Below are 21,056 nucleotides of genomic sequence, written 5' to 3'. Positions count from 1 at the left end.
TACGGACAGTTCGTAAAAACGGGCACTTTTTTCCCCCGTTCGTAAATGTCCGAGGTTGCGGGAATGTGCCAGTTAAAATAGCCGAGATCGGTTCGGCTTGGAACTCACATGGAGATTGGAGGCAGGGGATGATTGGAGGCAGGGGGTGATGGTGGCTGCGGTGGCACCGCAGAGGGGGATGGAGGCAAGGGGTGTTGGTGGCACCACAGAGGGGGATGGTGGCTGTAACGGAATGGCCCGTGGGACCCAGAGGCTCTTGAAGGGTGTGGGGTACTCCTGTTTCAGCTTCACCGGTGACTCTCGTGTCTAAAGTCATCCTATGTCCACTAGGGGCATAGGATGACTGAGAAATGATATATTGGACTACATGAGATGGGGCAGTAATAATGATTCACAATGTATTCCAAGATATCTTGAAATATTACTGTTTGTTGATTCTGAACCCAACAGGTCAATTGAAAGAGTGACTCATTCAATGTGGGAACCTAGACTGTTAAGGTGTTAATGTCGTCTGCTACTGTAATGTAAATGAACCTTATTATGGCTCCCAAGAACCTTTCATTGTGTTATGCTAATTGACACTGTATTGTGTGAAAGTTCTATTGATAGATGTGTGTTGTGAGTTAGCACAGTCTAAAGGTCAGATGTCTGACTTGTCAGCTGTAGTTAATTAGCTCATGTAGATTATGTCTACTAAAGGAATGTGTATTGTATAGCAGGTGAGAGAATCCGGAGTCATGATGTCTACCTAAAAGATGTGTATTGGAGGCTCGTTAGGAACCATTGTTGTATGTTGTGGGTGGAGTTGAGTCATTGTTAATATTTGGTTGCTGACTGTATATAAAGAGCCTGAGTTTCTCATTAAAGTGTCTATTCGTTTGAACCAGAGCTGTGTGTCTCGTTTCTGGGGGAAATACGTATGGGTCGTGTTTGCCGGATTGTGGAGTGTTGATAAGCTGTCTTGGGTTTGGAATGGAATATCTTAAACGGCGTTAGCCCCTGTCCCATTTGGGGTTCCGTTACAGTGACACCGCAGAGGGTGGGGAATGGAGGCAGGGGTTGTTGGTGGCACCGCAGAAGGGGTTGGAGTCAGGGGGAGATTGGAGGCAGGGGGAGATTGTGGCACCACAGAGGGGGTGAAGGCAGTGGGTGTTGATGGCAGAGGGGGGTGGAGGCAGGGGGTGATGTGACTAAATAATTTGCCCTTATAATATCGAAAAAAAAAAAAAAAAAATGTTTTACCTTAATATCTACCTTAAATCACATTCCTATTTGCCTAGCGTACTTGTTTGTAGCCTAAATACTGAAAATTGCACCTATAAATGTAATTTAGTAACTTTTGTGAAATGCCAGTAAAAACGTGGCTGTGCCAGTAAATTTCGGGTGTCGTGCCAGTAAATTTTAATCTGGTAGGTTGGCAACACTGGTGAGGACCTTGTCAAAAATTACCACAAACAACTTCCCCACAACTTCCCCACTTATGGGCTCTGAAATTCCCGGGTTCAGAACTCAATGCATACATTATGCTGGGAGCCGTCAATGCGAGTACCCATGGGCGTCCGCTGAAATTTTTTCCGGGGGTGCCCCGACAGCGGCGATACACAGTCGCATTCAACCCTTTCTTCAAACGCTAGTGGGGGTTAAAAGCACCCTGCTAGCGGCCAAATAGCGCAGCTAAATCGCACAGCTAAAATGATGGTAGAGCGCCAGTTTTTAGCGGCGCTTTCCCGATAACGTGGCCAGCTGGCAGTGTGAAATAGCTCTTGAGATAATTCAGCTTCACTCCATGCCCATATAAATATAGCCCAGAGAATGTACAGACCCCCCCTTTAGCACAGATGGACGACCCTTCAGCACAGATCCCCCCCTACAGCACAGACCCCTCAATTCAGCACAGACCCCCCAATTCCGCACAGACCCCTCCATTCAGCACAGATGGACCCCCTTTAAGCACAGATTCCCCCTTCAGCACAGATGGACCCCCCCTTCAGCACACACCCCCCCTTAAGCAAAGATGGACGTCCCCATTTAGCACAAACATCCCCCCCTTCAGCACAGACCGACCCCCCTCACCCATCTTATTCAGTACCTCAGATCAGCCATCAGCACGGCACAGGCACAGCAGGTTTCCTCCCCCTGTGTACACATAAACACTGGAGGGGGAGGCGGCTTCACTCTGCTCGCTGGGCCTGTGTGACATCCGGCCCGGTACCGCTCAGCCTGCGGCCGCGAGACTCTTCAACACCTTCTCGATTTTCCAGGGGGGGTCAATTGCCCCCCCTTGCCCTAAGGACTTGACGCCCATGCTTGTACCTGTACTTACTTCTGCTAACGTCACATAAAACCTTCTTATGCTGGCATCATTGAAGGGGTCTTTCTTCATGATTTTCCACTGATGACATCACTGGCAAGAGCTCCTCCCTATGACTTTTTGATCACTGAGAATGGCCCAATCCCTGAAACGTTCTCTTGATGACCTCACTGAGAAAGACCCTTACCATAACTGAAAGGGGCCCCCTTTTTATGACTTCCTTTTGACTTCCTTTTGTCCTTTTGTTGACATCACTGAGAAGACACTTTGATTTTCTCCCCTGACATTATTAACAAAAAATACTACCCATGAGTGTTTTCTGATGACATCATTGAAAGAGCCCCCTTACATAACATTCTCCAGGTGTCAAGATAGATAACAGCTGCTCCCTATGAGTTTTTCCTGGTGACATCACTGAGAAGGAGGCCATTCCTGAGACCTCCCTCTGATTACCCCGATGAGAAAGGCCATTGCCAGTGACCTTCTGATTTGACCACTAAAAGGTTCCAATCTCCATGACTTTCTACTGGTTAGATCATTGAGAAGGGCCTTGCTCTGTGACGTTCTCCTGGTGACATCACGGCAGTGGGCCCTGTCCTGTCTACCGATACTTTTTTTTTAATGTCATGTGACAGTGGCAGTATTTTTTTTTTTTTACTATTTTTTTTTTCACAGTGATTTTTTTTTCTTTAGGGGGGGGGGTGGATTGTCAGTGTGTTTTTTTATTATTTACATTTTATTTTTATTTATTTTTTTTTAAAAAATATTTATTGCAATTTTTTATTTTTTTTTAATCAACCCTGTTGGGGGTCTTTGGAGAGATATCAGGGGTCTTAACAGACCTTTGACATCTCCCCTTTAAGACAGAGAACGGGACTAAGGACACAGATTCCCCAGTCCCTTTCTCAGCAGACGCAGCTGAAATGAATGGAGTGTGGGCCATATTCTCAAACAAGTTACGCCGCCGTATCTACTGATACACCGGCGTAAATCGAATTTCCCGCCGGCATATCATTGTTTTGTATTCACAAAACAATATACGCCGGATTTAGGCTAGGATCCGTCTAGTGTAAGTCACTTACACTGTCGGATCTTAAATGTAATTCGCCGCCGGCCGCTAGGTGGCGTTTACGTTCAGGTCTCATTTGTTTATGCAAATGAGCCTGATACGCCGATTCCCGAACGAAATCGCGTCGCGTAACCGTCGCTAACGTCATTTGCGTAAGCGTAAGGTTACCCCTGCTATATGAGGGGTAACCTTACGCCAGTCCCACGTATGCCATGTTAAGTATGGCGTCGGGTCCGCGTCGTCTTTTCCCGTCGGGTACGTCGTTTCCCTAAGTCGTTCTTGAATACGACTTTACGTCAATGACGCACACGTCGGCGTCATTGAAATTTTCCGTTGAGAACTGGAGCATGCGCACTGGGCTATTTTGAGCCAGGCGCATGCGCAGTTCGAACGGCATGGGGGCACGCTTAATTTAAATACAAGCCGCCCCCTTGGAATTACGTGGGGATACGCCGGGCCAATTACACTACGCCGCCCCAAACTACGGAGCAAGTGCTTGGGGAATACAGCACTTGCTCCTGTAAGTTGGGGCGGCGTAGTGTAAATGGCTTACGCGACGCCGCCGCAGGAACTACGTGAATCTGGGCCAGAAGCTTTTCTCCATTCATGAACTGAAGCATCGTAAACACAAGTTATGATGCTCAGTTATAAGAATGGACAGAGTCAGTGATCACTGACTCGGTCCATTCGGAAAAGGTAGGAGCCGGATTTAGCGGCTCCTACCTCCGCTCTCCATCCTGACAAATTGAGGGGGGAGAGGACAGCACGGACAGGGGAAAAGACAACGCGGGGAGGAGACAACACGAGGAAATGACAACACGGGGGAAAAGACAGCACGGAGCACGGGGGAGAGAAGACTTGCAACTCCCCTGACTGCCCAGGTATTGGGTGAGGCATTGGAGCATTTCCCCCAAGTACAAGTACTCGGGGAAATGCTCGGTATCGGTACCGATACCGATACTAGTATCGGTATCAGGACATCCCTAATAAGTAGTAACAATGTTAAAGGCCCAGAGCTGAAATGCAAAATAATGCTCTGGATCGTCACCGGTAAAAGTGCGGCCTATCCTCCGTAGCAGGAATCAACGAATTTGGTGGCAGTTTTCCCAGGTTTCAATGAATGCAGCAACTTGAGAAAACTCAGAAGACGTCTCTTGCGATCCCGCCAAGCCACCAATACAAAGCAGGGAAGTCGGTTCGTGAAATTTTTCTATGACAACAATTCTAGTTTAGAGTAGATGGTAATTAAGGAAAAGACGTTACTTAGGTGACGGCATACAGAGAACAGAAAGGAAACAAAGAAACACACACAATTATTTTCACTTAAAAAAAGAGCGCTCAAAAAAATCTTGTTTATGAAAGAGAATTATAGAGATCGATGTCATGGTGAGCACTTTATTGCCCTGACTTCTTCCATGTCTTACAGGGCCAATCTCTGGGAGAGATCAATACAGCGGGGAGTGATAGATCCACTAGAATGTATGATACTAGATGACGCCTCATTATAATTCCACCAATCCTGGGACGGTGATCTGCCTATCAAAGTTCCCCGGACAAGGGGGAGGGGCTGTATATGGCGCTGCACGGCGGGGAAACACACAGCTATTGTAAAGAAAGCTGTCGTGTTTCCCAGCACTCTAATTAGCCAGGCGGCAGTGGCAGCTCTCTTCTCTCATCCCCTCGATCGCTGGGACACAGGCTGAAACTGGGAGGGGGGGGACACAGGCTGAACTGGGGACACATGCTGAACTGGGGACACGGGCTGAACTGGGGACACAGGCTGAACTGGGGACACATGCTGAACTGGGGACACAGGCTGAACTGGGGACACAGGCAGTGACTGGGGACGCATGCTGAACTGGGGACACATGCTGAACTGGGGACACATGCTGAAACTGGGGACATGGGCTGAAACTGGGGACACGGGCTGAAACTGGGGACACGGGCTGAAACTGGGGACACGGGCTGAACTGGGGACACGGGCTGAACTGGGGACACGGGCTGAACTGGGGACACGGGCTGAACTGTGGACGCATGCTGAACTGTGGACACAGGCTGAACTGGGGACACATGGTGAAACTGGGGGGGGACACAGGTTGAAACTGGAGACACATGCTGAACTGGGGACACATGCTGAACTGGGGACACATGCTGAACTGGGGACACATGCTGAACTGGGGACACATGCTGAACTGGGACACAGGCTGAAACTGGGAGGGGGGGGACACAGGCTGAACTGGGGACACAGGCTGAACTGGGGACACATGCTGAACTGGGGACACAGGCTGAACTGGGGACACAGGCTGAACTGGGGACACAGGCAGTGACTGGGGACGCATGCTGAACTGGGGACACATGCTGAACTGGGGACACAGGCTGAACTGGGGACACAGGCTGAAACTGGGGACACGGGCTGAAACTGGGGACACGGGCTGAAACTGGGGACACGGGCTGAACTGGGGACACGGGCTGAACTGGGGACACGGGCTGAACTGGGGACACGGGCTGAACTGGGGACACGGGCTGAACTGTGGACACAGGCTGAACTGGGGACACATGGTGAAACTGGGGGGGGACACAGGTTGAAACTGGAGACACATGCTGAACTGGGGACACATGCTGAACTGGGGACACATGCTGAACTGGGGACACAGGCTGAAACTGGGGGGGGGGACACAGGCTGAACTGGGGACACAGGCTGAACTGGGGACACAGGCTGAACTGGGCACACAGGCTGAACTGGGCACACAGGCTGAACTGGGGACACGGGCTGAAACTGGGGACACGGGCTGAACTGGGGACCCGGGCTGAACTGGGGACCCGGGCTGAACTGGGGACACGGGCTGAACTGGGGACACGGGCTGAACTGGGGACCCGGGCTGAACTGGGGACCCGGGCTGAACTGGGGACACGGGCTGAACTGGGGACACGGGCTGAACTGGGGACACGGGCTGAACTGGGGACACGGGCTGAACTGGGGACACGGGCTGAACTGGGGACACGGGCTGAACTGGGGACACGGGCTGAACTGGGGACACAGGCTGAACTGGGGACACAGGCTGAACTGGGGACGCATGCTGAACTGTGGACACAAGCTGAACTGGGGACACAGGCTGAACTGGGGACACAGGCTGAAACTGGGGGGGACACAGGTTGAAACTGGGGACACAGGCTGAACTGGGGACACAGGCTGAACTGGGGACGCATGCTGAACTGTGGACACAAGCTGAACTGGGGACACAGGCTGAACTGGGGACACAGGCTGAAACTGGGGGGGACACAGGTTGAAACTGGAGACACAGGCTGAACTGGGGACACAGGCTGAACTGGGGACACAGGCTGAACTGGGGACACAGGCTGAACTGGGGACACAGGCTGAACTGGGGACACAGGCTGAACTGGGGACACATGCTGAACTGGGGACACATGCTGAACTGGGGACACATGCTGAAACTGGGGGGGACACATGCTGAAACTGGGGGGGACACAGGTTGAAACTGGAGACACATGCTGAAACTGGAGACACATGCTGAACTGGGGACACAGGCTGAACTAGGGACACATGCTGAACTGGAGACACATGCTGAACTGGGGACAAGCCAAGCCAAACGCAGCCAATGTGCCATGCAATTGTCGCCACTGTGCCCATCAATGCCACCAGTTTGCCCCTAAAATGCCACCAGATTTCCCCAAAATACTGCAAGATTGTCCCCCCTCCGCCTGGCACTTACCTTTCTCGGGTCACCCATCCTCCTCCACGATCCCTCAATGTCTTCTCCCGCCCTCGATGTCGCTTCAGCCAATCAGGTTACCGGTAACCATATCTGGTGAACCTGATTGGCTGAGATGTGTGTCAGTGTTAACCAGGGAACGTACACCCCGTGCATCCCCTGGTTAACTATTTGGAAGCCGATTATAGGCTGTAATCGGAAAGCCTATCAGAGCTGCTGATTAAATAACAAAGTGCAGCGCTGAAATATAAGGGTCAGTAGCAAAAATCTTGGCCAGTGATGTGTAATAATAACACAATAAAGTCCTTATGGTGAGAACTCCAAGCAACTTGATAGATTGCTCCAAATGGTGGATAGTGCACAGTTCAAATCAATAGATAGTAATCTCATGTGATTGTCTGCAGTTATCATCCAAATCATCAAACATTAGAGTAAATGGGTACTCTTACCGGCTGGTGTGGACTTACGTGTTCATACAAACAGCAAGTCTGAAAGGCATAGTGGTCTCAACAGACCCAGGGACTCTGCACAGATGGTCACTCCAGGCGGTGATGGCTGTATCAATCCTATTCGGACGAACACCTCCAATCCAGGAACCAGGTGGATGTAATTCAGTAATGCAGGTCAGATGGCCAACCTCAGTGAACAGGTGGGGCAAATGTGGTCATGGAAATAAAAAAAGAATGCTCCAAATGGTGCAAATCAAACTAAACCAATGAAGGTTTTATTTGAAAGATATATAAAATACATAAAATCACGTGAAAATAAAAAGCAGTATAGGGTGCTAGTATAGCGGTACCCGACGCGTTTCGGCTAAAAAAGCCATCAACAGCTGGCTCTGATAGGCACTTCCACAGTCAACCAGCTGCCCACTATTCAGATGGCCGGCGCTCGCCAGGGGGCCGGCCATCTGAATAGTGGGCGGAAGCGGCGGCAATACATCGATTTATGCAATGCACGAATCTATGTATTGCATTCAGTGGCTGTGCAGGAGAGAGAGGGGGCGGCGCTCCTGCGCCCTCTATGGACGCACCGCCACTGGCCTCCACAGTCACACGATTATTATTATAATTCTGACATATTTATTACTTGACATGTAAATTTGGCACTTATGAAGTGGATAAAATGCTTTAACATCTGAAAGACTTTGGATCCTTGTCGACAGTGAAGGGAATCAGTGGAGCGCTCACAGTGTGAATGCCGTTGAATGGTGAACTGAGAGACGAAAGCTCCATCTAATTATGTACATCCCGTGTCAGATGTCTTTCTGTCATTTATCCTCTGTGGGTGGCGGGGTGATCTCTGATACTGAGCGTGTGCGGGAACAATGGCTCCCACAGATGAGAACGGCGGCCCATTGTGACTTCACGAGCAGAGCAACAATATAGAGCATTAAGGATGGAGTGCCTTGACCCAGACATAACAATAACTTGTTAAAGTAATGGAGACGTCTATGAATGATGTGGGTTAAAAGGCCGGAAACAGATGACTTTCCTCAAAAGAAACCATTTGTGACATTTTCTTGAAAATGTATCATTGACAGTTGGCGCTGACGCACCTGGGGCGGGTGTTTGATTGGTACGTTGGTCTTTGCCAGAGCACACAGCAAGAGAAAATGGGCCTGTGACCCTTGTAGCCACCCCACGGAATTATTCTTGTTCAGGAAGGGGTTGAAGCAGGCAGCAGGCAAGGGCAGTCAAGTTTCCAGGCAGAGGTTGAGGTAGGCAGCAGGTAACAATAATCTAGTTTTCAGGCAGAGGTTGAGGTTGACAACAGGCTAGAATAGTCAAGTTTCCAGGCAGAGGTCGAAGTAGGCAGCAGGTAACAGCAGTCTACTTTCCAGACAGAGATCAAGGTAGGCAATAGGTAAGGATAGTCAAGTTTCCAGCCAGAGGTCGAGGTAGGCAGCAGTTAACAATAGTCTAGTTTCCAGACAGAGGTAGAGGTAGGCAACAAGAAAAGATAGTCAAGTTTCCAGGCAGAGGTTGAGGCAGACAGCAGGTAAGGATAGTTAGGTTTCCAGGCAGACAGCAAGTAAGGATAGTTAGGTTTCCAGGCAGAGTTCGAAGTAGGCAGCAGGTAACAGCAGTCTAGTCTCCAGACAGAGATCAAGTTGGGGAGCAGGCAAGGGCAGTCAAGTTTCCAGGCAGAGGTCGAGGTAGGCAGCAGTTAACAATAGTCTAGTTTCCAGACAAAGGTGTCAGGGCACAGACCTTTTACGGTCTCTTTCCCTAGTTGGTCCTGGGTGGAATCAAACCCAGGATCTCTCCATTGAAGGTCCAGCTCTTTTGTCTCTGAGCCACTGCTCAGTTCTATTCTGTGTGCTGTCCATTGGAGCCTGGTTCTGAAACCTGTACTTCTGTGGACCAATCAGTGGCCAGTGCGGCCTATTTAAGCCAGCCCCTTCCCCTTTGCTAATTGCTGGTTCGTTGTCAGCTTTACCCTGTGAGAGAACCTTGGAAACCTGTATACCCAGACCTGCTTGACCCGGATTGGACCTTGACGATTCTCTGCCATCTCCTACACTTGACCCCTGCCTGCTTATCGGATTTGCTGTTGTCTCCTGCCCCTTGACCTTGGCTTGCTCTCGCGGACTTCCTCTGATCTCTCCAACTCCTGACCCACGGCCTGTGACCCGGATTTGCCTTGTTTCCTGTTTGCCCCTTCTGGACTTACCTGCCTGTTCCTGCCTGATCAACGACTGTCTCCAGTCCTCTGCACCTGCCCTGCTTTCGTCAGCTGCACCAGGTCTGCCTACCAGTTCCCGGCACCGGTGTCTCCTTGTGCCGTCCCTCCTCTGTTCTAACTCCAGGGAGTGGTCTGCACAGGGTCGCAAAGGTGAGCCGCCCTCAGCATCTTGGCCTCGGTAAGTAACGTTCCTGACAAAAGGTAGAGGTAGGCAACAGGAAAAGATAGTCAAGTTTCCAGGCAGAGGTTGAGGCAGACAGCAAGTAAGGATAGTTAGGTTTCCAGGCAGAGGTTGTGGCAGACAGCAGGAGAGGATAGTCCCGTTTCCAGGCAGAGGTCGAAGTAGGCAGCAGGTAACAGCAGTCTAGTTTCCAGGCAGAGGTTGAGGTTGACAACATGCTAGAATAGTCAAGTTTCCAGGCAGAGGTCAAGGTAGGCAGCAGTTAACAATAGTCTAGTTTCCAGACAAAGGTAGAGGTAGGCAACAGGAAAAGATAGTCAAGTTTCAAGGCAGAGGTTGAGGCAGACAGCAAGTAAGGATAGTTAGGTTTCCAGGCAGAGGTCGAAGTAGGCAGCAGGTAACAGCAGTCTAGTTTCCAGACAGAGATCAAGGTAGGCAGCAGGCAAGGGCAGTCAAGTTTCCAGGCAGAGGTCGAGGTAGGCAGCAGGTAACAATAATCTAGTTTCCAGGCAGAGGTTGAGGTTGACAACAGGCTAGAATAGTCAAGTTTCCAGGCAGAGGTCGAGGTAGGCAGCAGGTAACAATAGTATAGTTTCCAGACGAAGGTAGAGGTAGGCAACAGGAAAAGATAGTCAAGTTTCCAGGCAGAGGTTGAGGCAGACAGCAAGTATGGATAGTTAGGTTTCCAGGCAGAGGTCGAAGTAGGCAGCAGGTAACAGCAGTCTAGTTTCCAGACAGAGATCAAGGTAGGCAGCAGGGAAGGGCAGTCAAGTTTCCAGGCAGAGGTCAAGGTAGGCAGCAGTTAACAATAATCTAGTTTCCAGGCAGAGGTTGAGGTTGACAACAGGCTAGAATAGTCAAGTTTCCAGGCAGAGCTCGAGGTAGGCAGCAGTTAACAATAGTCTAGTTCCCAGACAAAGGTAGAGGTAGGCATCAGGAAAAGATACTGTAGTCAAGTTTCCAGGCAGAGGTTGAGGCAGACAGCAAGTAAGGATAGTTAGGTTTCCAGGCAGAGGTTGTGGCAATCAGCAGGAAAGGATAGTCCCATTTCCAGGCAGAGGTCGAAATAGGCAGCAGGTAACAGCAGTCTAGTTTCCAGACAGAGATCAAGGTAGGCAGCAGGCAAGGGCAGTCAAGTTTCCAGGCAGAGGTCGAGGTAGGCAGCAGTTAACAATAGTCTAGTTTCCAGACAGAGGTAGAGGTAGGCAACAGAAAAAGATAGTCAAGTTTCCAGGCAGAGGTTGAGGCAGACAGCAAGTAAGGATAGTTAGGTTTCCAGGCAGAGGTCGAAGTAGGCAGCAGGTAACAGCAGTCTAGTTTCCAGACAGAGATCAAGGTAGGCAGCAGGCAAGGGCACTCAAGTTTCCAGGCAGAGGTTGTGGCAAGCAGCAGGCAAGGATAGTCTATTTTGATGCCCCTTACAGGCCCGGTCGGCCCCCCTCCCATTTTTCTTAGATTTTTTATTAAAAAATATATTTTTTGCATTACACCTGTAAGGGGACCCCTGTTCTCTGCTCCATGGGGGCCCTGCCTAAAGCTGTGTAAGAAGCCCCAAAATTTGTGATGGCTGCCCTGCCCATCAGTGCCACCCATCAGTGCCGCCTATCGATGCCCATCAGTGCTGCATATCAGTGCCCATCAGTGCCACCTCATCGGTGCCGCCTTATCAGTGCCCCGTCGGTGAAGGAGAAAATGTACTTATTTACAAAATGTTATAACGGAAACAGGGTACAGTGTTGCATGACCGCGCAATTGTCATTTAAACAGCGACAGCGCTGAAAGCTAAAAATTGGCCTGGGCAGGAAGGGGGGTAAGTGTCCGGTATTAAAGTGGTTAAAGAGCGGGGTAGCCTCTTGGCACAGGACCCAGAAGACAGCAGCAAATACTGTAGTAGCAGCTACTACTAATGCTACTACACTAATCGCCACTGTAGCAGTAGTAGTGACTATAGTAAAAAATGTTGGGGGCCCCTTAAACAGCTTTAGGCAGGGCCCCCCTGGAGGGAGAGCAGAGAACCGGGGGAGTGTGGGGGGTGCTGACGGAAAAAAAAACAAGGGGGGCCTGGGGACCTTACAAGTGTAATGCAAAAAAAAAATTGAGGGGGTCGGCCGGGCCTATAAGGGACCCTAGGGACCATCGGGCCCCTTACAGGTGTAATGCAAAAAAATATATAAAAAAAAATTTAAATAAAAAACTGGGAGGGGGTAGCCATCCGGGTCCCTTTAAAGTGGTTGTAAACCCACTTTTTTGACTTTTGCCTACAGGTAAGCCTGTATGGTTTAGGAGATATTCCCCTCGCAATGCGCCGCTGATTGCAGCGGCGCATGCGCAGGGGGGATCCTCGGCTGAAGGGCCGGACGCCACATGCGCGGGAGTGACGTCATCGCCGCTCCAGCCAATCACAGTGCTGGAGCGGCGATACCGGAAGACACGCTCGGCTCGGCATGGACCAGGTACCGTATTTTTTGGGGTATAGCGCGCTCCGGCGTATAGCGCGCATCCCTAAAGTTGCCCCGAAATTCCTGTGGAAAAAAGATTTTTGTACTTACAGTTTTGGTGTCTTGCGCGGCGTCCATCGGCGGCCTCGTCGGGTCCGGCGTCCGTCTGCGGCTTCGGGTGTCCTCCTCGTCGGGTCCGGCGTCCTTCTGCGGCGTCCTCCCCGCTCGTTTCCCGCGCCGAGTTTGAATACTGTGCCGGCATATACCGAGCGCAGTACACTCGTGTATAGTCGGGCAGGCTCGCTAAACTCTCGCGCTCACGTCCTGTACCTCCAGGACGTGAGCGCGGGAGGAGCCGAGACTGCCCGACTATACACGAGTGTACTGCGCTCGGTATATGCCGGCGCAGTATTCAAACTCGGAGCGGGAAAGCGGGTATCGGCGTATATCGCGCACCCACGATTATGCCCTGATTTTCAGGGCAAAAAAGTGCGCGGTATACGCCGATAAATATGGTAAGTTCCCTACCTCATTCTGAGGTAAGTATTTCATAATGAGCGAATATGCGGTGCATACTAGCTCATTATGGCTTTTGCCTTGCAGGTGTAAAAAAAAAAAAAAAAAAACAATTTATATGCGGGTTTACAACCGCTTTAATAATAAAAATATATATATATAAAAAATGTATTAATAAAAAATAACATTTTTTTATAAATAAAAAAAGGGGGGTTGCCATCCGGGGCCCTGGGGACCTCTGGCCCTTTAATAAAAAATAAAATTAAAACAATTTTTTGATAAAAAAAAAAGAAGGGGGTTGCCATCCGGGGGGCCTTAGGGACCTCTGGGCCCTTTAATAAAACATAAAAAAATAATAAAAAATATATAAAAAAATAAAATAAAAAATGTTATAAAAAAAAGGGGGGGTTGCCATCCGGGGCCCCTTGGGACCATCGGGTCCCTTACAGGTGTAATGCCTGTACCCCCCTGATGGCGGCCCTGACTATAGTGGCTCTCCACTTCCAGAGGGATCCCACAGGCATACTTTCCAGTCCAAGCTGAAACAATGTAACTATGATAATAAATCCTGGAATTCAGTAGAAAGAAAAAAACAAAACAAAGTAACATTTTGTATCTATCAGTGTTGGGTGAGATGATAAATTTAAAGGAACGGTGCCCCCCGTAGAGCGTCTGGTGTAATCTGGATGTGTGCGCGTATCGCACGCCGTTCTGTCATCCGAATTACCGATCGTACAAGCCAAGCTTATTGACAAGAGATATTTTGCAAAGATAATCGCCCACGTAGGACAGATTCTCGAAGCCCCCCCCCCCTTTCCCCCCCCTCCCCTTAGAAACGCACTTCCCGGCGATATTTCTAGCAAGATGCAATCAGCTCTAACCTTTTCATTACAGAAATAAAAGAACACGCGGGCTCAGAAGGGTAATTATCATGCAATATGAACATCTTGAAGGCCAAGAATTAAGAGGCTTCGAAAAAAGAAACGGTTGGGGGGGGGGGGAGGGGGTGCAGAAATTAATCAGCAAACATTTTCAGAAAATCACTTTGGATTGGCTTAGTGATCGGCCTCAGAGTTCTGTTGAACGGTTGCCATGGTTACTGGCATCGTTGACGGTAAAAGAAAAAAAAACACAAAACAATTCGCCGACGGTTCAGCGGAGAAGAGTGATGAAGGAGTCGAGGCGTTGCGGCCTGTATTGAATCTGAATGAAAGGTGATTTGAACGGGGGGGGGGGGGGGTTGGGCATCATCAGGAGAGTCGTTCAGAGGTAACAGGCGGTACAAATGGGAGCAATTAACGAGTTCCGAGTTATTTCAGCACCACGGACAGCGCCGAGAAAACGGAAGAATATACCGCGCTTTACAGCCGACCTCCTCCTGACACTGGGCTCTCCCGTTGTATCACCATATTCACACACACTATATTACCAAAAGTATTGGGACGCCTGCCTTTACACACACATGAACTTTAAAGGGGGTGTAAAGGTCATTTTTTTCCCCTAAATATCTTCCTTTCCCTTCGTGCAGTCCTCCTTCACTTACCTCATCCTTCCATTTTGCTTTTAAATGTCCTTATTTCTTCTGAGAAATCCTCACTTCCTGTTCTTCTGTCTGTAACTCCACACAGTAATGCGAGGCTTTCTCCCTGGTGTGGAGTGTCGTGCTCGCCCCCTCCCTTGGACTACAGGAGAATCAGGATGCTCTCTACATTGCAGATAGAGAAAGGAGCTGTGTGTTAGTGGGCGTCCTGACCATGGCCACCATCAGGGGTGTACAGGCAGCACACCTGTAAGGGGCCTGGATGGCAACCCCTTTTTTTTTTTTTTTTTTTATAATTTTTTTTCTTGAAAGGTGTCCGGAGGTCACCAGGGCCCCGGATGGCAACCCCCCTTTTTTATAATTGTATATATATATATGTTTTTTGTTTTGTTTTATTAAAGGGCCCAGAGGTCCCAAGGGCCCCGGATGGCAGCCCCTCCTTTTTTTATATAAAAAAAAACGTATATATTTTTTTATTTCTTTCTTTTCTTTTTTGAAATTTGTGTGTGTGTTTATTTATACATTTTTTTTATACATATATTTTTTATTTCTTTTTTATTAAAGGGCCCAGATGTTCCCAGGGCCCTAGATGTCAACCCCCCCTTTTTTATATATATATATTTTTTTTAGGGCTGCGGAAATTAACGATTAATTGGTCGATTAATCGTTAATTTCTTTGGTCGATTAAAATTATTTTGATCGATTGACGATCCGCGGAGTGAGCTCCGCGGTCTCGCCCATAGGAAAGGCCGCGGCTTCGGCCTAGCTCCGGAGCCGCGGCGCGCTGACGTCATCATCACCTGCCCGCCTGCTTGCATCTTCTTCCCTTGCGCACGTGTGTCCATCAGCTACTCTGCAGATGGGTCTGCCTGCCTGATAGTCAGGTAAGAAAGGACAACCATCTGTGTGTGGTAACATTATGGGGCAGATGTATATATTCCTGGAGTATGGGGACAGATGTGTATATTAAAGCATGGGGGCAGATGCTGTAATGTACACATCTGCCCCCATGCTGTAATGTACACATCTGCCCCCATGCTGTAATGTACACATCTGCCCCCATACTGCAAGAATATACACATCTGCCCCCATGCTGTAATGTACACATGGGGGCAGATGTGTATATTCTTGCAGTATGGGAGGCAGATGTGTATATTAAAGCATGGGGGCAGATGTGTATATTACAGCATGGAGGCAGATGCTGTAATGTACACATCTGCCCCCATGCTGTAATGTACACATCTGCCCCCATGCTGTAATGTACACATCTGCCCCCATGCTGTAATGTAAACATCTGCCCCCATGCTGTAATATACACATCTGCCCCCATACTGCAAGAATATACACATCTGCCCCCATGCTGTAATGTACACATGGGGGCAGATGTGTATATTCTTGCAGTATGGGAGGCAGATGTGTATATTAAAGCATGGGGGCAGATGTGTATATTACAGCATGGGGGCAGATGCTGTAATGTACACATCTGCCCCCATGCTGTAATGTACACATCTGCCCCATGCTGTAATGTACACATCTGCCCCCATGCTGTAATATACACATTTGCCCCCATACTGCAAGAATATACACATCTGCCCCCATGCTGTAATATACACATTTGCCCCCATACTGCAAGAATATACACATCTGCCCCCATGCTGTAATGTACACATCTGCCCCCATGCTGTAATGTACACATCTGACCCCATGCTGCAAGAATATACACATATGCCCCCATGCTGTAATGAACACATCTGACCCCATGCTGCAAGAATATACACATCTGCCCCCATGCTGTAATGTACACATGGGGGCAGATGTGTATATTCTTGCAGTATGGGGGCAGATGTGTATATTACAGCATGGGGGCAGATGTGTATATTACAGCATGGGGGCAGATGCTGTAATATACACATCTGCCCCCATACTGCAAGAATATACACATCTGCCCCCATACTGCCCCCACCACATTTACCAGTGGCTAATGCAGAGTTGCAATGCAAGGAGATCAGCTAAAAGTAGTTGTATCTGTATGTGCGTTAATTAATCGAAATTAGTCGATTAATCGATTAAAAAAAAAAACGATTAATCGAACACAAAAATTTTAATCAGTCACAGCCCTAATTTTTTTATATATATATTTATTTTTATTAAAGGGCCCAGAGGTTTATTTTTTTCATTATATTAAAGGGCACAGAGGTCCCCAGGGGCCTGGAGATATATATATTTTTTTCTTTTTCTTTTTTATATATATTTATAATTTTTTTTTTATACATATATTTTTTATTTATTTTTTATTAATGGGCCCAGAGGTCCCCAGGGCCCTGGATGTCAAACCCCCCCCCCCCCCTTTTTTTTTTTTTTTTACATTTTTTTTTATATATTTCTTTTTATTAAAGGGCCCAGAGGTTTTTTTTTTTTTAGGGCTCAGAGGTCCCCAGGGGCCTGGAGGTCAACAGGGTCCCGGATGGCAACCCCTTTTTTTTTCTAATTTGTTTTCTAATTTTTTTTTTATATATATATTAGTGCTGTCAAGCGATTAAAATTTCTAATCGCGATTAATCGCATTAATGTCATAGTTAACTCACGATTAATCGCGCGATTAAGGAGGTTCACCCTTTAAAACATTTTTTTTTTGTTTTCTTATTTATTTATTTATTTTTTATAATATTAAATTGTGTTTATTTTTTTTTACATTTTGATCACTTTTATTGCTGTCACAAGGAATGTAAACATCCCTTGTGACAGCAATAGGTGGTGACAGGTCCTCTTTATGGAGGGATCAGGGGTCTAAAAGACCCCCGAGCCCTCCTTTGCACTTCAAAGTATTCAGATCGCCGAAAACGGCGATTCTGAATACTGTGTACTTTTTTAGATCCGGCGCCATTGGCAGCCGAGAAACCCGGAAGTGACGTCATGACGCCGCTTCCGTGGTTTCAATGCGGAGACTGAATCAAAGCCGTTTACGGCTTAGTGTCAGTCTCCAACCTGGACACAGAAGGCGCCGGATGGAGGATCGGGTCTCCCGATGGGACGGGAGGCCCGGTCAGAGCGGCGAAAGGCGGCGGGAGGGGGGGGATGTTCCCTCCCGCTCCTCCGGCATAACAACCGAGCGGCTTTTAGCCGCATCGGTTGTTATGTTTGGATAGCCGATCGCCCGCTCTAAACAACGGTACCGGGATGATGCCTGCGGCTGCAGGCATCATCCCGGTATAACCCCCGAACGCCGCCTCGTTAATCGCGCGATAAAAAAAATGACTGCGTTAACATGGGTTTGTGTTAACGCCGTTAATAACGCGTTTAATTGACAGCACTTATATATAATATATATATTTTTTTTTTATTACAGGGCCCAGAGGTTATATATATATATATATATATATATATAATTTTTTTTATTTTTTTTTTATTTTATTTTTTTTTTTATTGAAGGGCCCAGAATTCCCCAGGGCCCCGGATGGCTACCCCCCCCTCGAGCACGACACTCCACACCAGGGACAAAGCCTCGCATTACTGTGTGGAGTTACAGACAGAAGAACAGGAAGTGAGGATTTCTCAGAAGAAATAAGGACGTTTAAAAGCAAAATGAAAGGATGAGGTAAGTGAAGGAGGACTGCACTAAGGGAAAGGAAGATATTTAGGGGAAAAAAAATTGTACCTTTACAACCCCTTTGATGGCATCCCAGTCTTAGGCCGGGTTCTCACTGGTCCGACAAACGCTCCGACATCGGGAGCCTCATGTAGCATGACGTGTGAAAATCAATGTTTCCCTATGGGAGACATCTTAACTGGTCCGACGCAAGTCGGTCCATCTTTGAAAATGCTCCCTGTACTACTTTGGGCCGACTTTGATCCTACTTCAGCCCATTGAGTATCATTGAAGTCGGATCAAAGTTGGAACGCCGTCTTGCATGCTCCGACTTTGGCATGCGACTTGTGCTCTGCTGATCTCGAGGGGGAACTCCACGCCATATTTTAAATAACAAACCGGCATGGGTTTTCCCCTCCAGGAGCATACCAGGCCCTTGGGTCTGGTATGGATTTAAAGGGGAACAGAGGCGGCTCTTTAATTAGGCAAATTAGGCGGTCGCCTAAGGCCTCGCACTCACAGGGGCCTCGCGGCCGCCTACGTTGCCCAATGCATTGCCCCACTTTTGAGGAACAAGGGACCTTAACGCTGATGTGCTCAGGCAGCGTTATGCGCCCTGACTCAGGAGCGGGGCCGCCAGCATCCCTAACAACCAGTGAATATCGGTGACACCACCCCTTGTGACGTCGAAGAGCCAGCATGCCCTCAGTCAATGTCGTCACAAGGGGCGGGTTCACCAGGTGACATCACCGGGTGGCCCCCGCCCCCTAGTTATTAAAGAGCAGGATCTGGGGGCCGCCCTGCCTGCAGACCCCCACAACCACCAGCCAGGGTTGTGTGGAAGAGGCTCTTGTCCTTAAATTATTTTTCCCATTATGGGCCTGAGTGGGGTCCAATGTCAAGTTTTGCCTAAGGCCTCGCAAAGCCTAGAACTGGAACCACACAATGGGGGTCACCGGCCAAGGTGTCAAACGTATCATGGGTAGCTTCAAAGCTGCCATTAAATCCTAGGAGCAGCCATCAGAGATGTTAACGGCCATCACCAAAGCCCTCGGACCCCCATTGTGTGGTTCCTGTTGGGTGGTCTCCTTCCCTTTCTACCTCTCCCGGACCAGATACCTCCCATGGTGCTTTTCCATTGCACTCCATTGGTTTTTGCTGGAGAAGGATTTTATAGTCCCACTTATGTTGAATGGTTGGTGGATATCCTAATAAATAATACTATATCCTGAAGAAGTGAACGTTGCTTCACGAAACGCGTCGCATATTAGGCTATTTCTATATGCCTATATGTTTTTGTGACGGTATTAGAATGATATCCCCATCAAAGATTCCCTTCTTCCATAAGAACGTCACCCAATATTCCACTAGGAGGAATATTCCTGAGATCGCCCATTAAGCCACACATTAGTCCAGGCTTACTGCTAGAACAAGACAGGCTTTAATGTTATATCACACAGCTTATATGTCATTTCCAAAACTGTTACAATGACAAATCTCCGCCCCCCTCTTACACAGTGGGGGGTCTTCAATACAGCTCCTTTGAAAAAAAGATATTTCTTTGAACTAATCAGTATCTAGCCGGTTCGGCTCCGCATATAGAGAGATAATTACCACAATGAAGCAATCAGCATAATTAACATGAGCCACTTATCTAATCACAGTAACCAGTAAACACAGGGCTAGAACAATTAACATTTGAAACAGCACTGGCTGCAGAAGGGTAAATACCATTAACAGCCTTAAACAAGCAGGGAGGATTAACCTGAAGCATATGGGTAAAAAGTCCTTCACAGTTATCATACAACTATTCATAATTTTTTTTTATATACTTATGTGTATTTAATAAATATGTAATTTTAATATGATTTTAATCATGTGATTGAATAAAAATTGGACATTTTTAGAATGCTGTGATTTCCTGTTTTGGGTGCTTTAAATTCCCATGTGCAATTTTTGTCTGTCATTTTTCGGGTTGGTGTAAGGCAGGGGTCCTAAAACTTTTTGAACAGGGGGCCAGTTCACAGTCCCTCAGACTGTTGGGGGGGCCAGACTATAGTTTAAAAAAAATTTACAAATTCCTATGCACACATATTTTTTCAATATTTAAAATAAAGAACAATTTTAATCAACATAAACTTATTAGTATTTCACAGACTCCCCTCATCACAGATCCCCTCCCCATCACAGATCCCCAATCACAGAACCCCCTCATCACAGAACCCCCTCATCACAGAACCTCTCCATCACAGATCCCCCCCATCACTGATTCCCCCCATCAAAAAGCCCCCATATCAGGTCATCCATCACAAAGCCCCCCATAAAAGATCCCCCATCACAGACCTCCCCATCACAAAGCCCCCCAACACAAACTCCTCTCCATCACAAAGCCCCCCGTAACAGACATCCCCATCACAGAGCCCCCATAACAGATCCCCCTTAACAGACTCCCCCATCACAGATCCCCCTATAAGATTCCCCCCCAACAGTCTCCCCCCAATCACAGAACCCCATTACAGACTCCTCCCATCACAGATCCCCCATCACAGATCCCCCCCATCACAGACTCCCCCACCACAGATCCCCCATCACAGTCTCCCCCCAATCACAGAACCCCATAACAGACTCCCCCATTACAGACTCCTCCCATTACAGACTCCTCCCATTACAGACTCCCCCATCACAAATCTCCCCATCACAAAGCCCCCCAACACAAACTCCTCTCCATCACAAAGCCCCCCCTGTAACAGACACCCCCATCACAGAGCCCCCATAACAGATCCCCCTTAACAGACTCCCCCATCACAGATCCCCCTATAAGATCCCCCCCCAACAGACTCCCCCATCACAGTCTCCCCCCAATCACAGATTTCCCATAACAGACTCACCCATAACAAACTCACCCATAACAGACTCCCCCCCATCACAGTCTCCCCCCAATCACAGAACCCCATTACAGACTCCTCCCATCACAGACTCCCCCATTACAGACTCCT

This window comes from Rana temporaria, chromosome 2, assembly GCF_905171775.1.
Source record: "Rana temporaria chromosome 2, aRanTem1.1, whole genome shotgun sequence".
NCBI classification, from domain to species: domain Eukaryota; kingdom Metazoa; phylum Chordata; class Amphibia; order Anura; family Ranidae; genus Rana; species Rana temporaria.
This window is presented reverse-complemented; position numbering follows the sequence as displayed.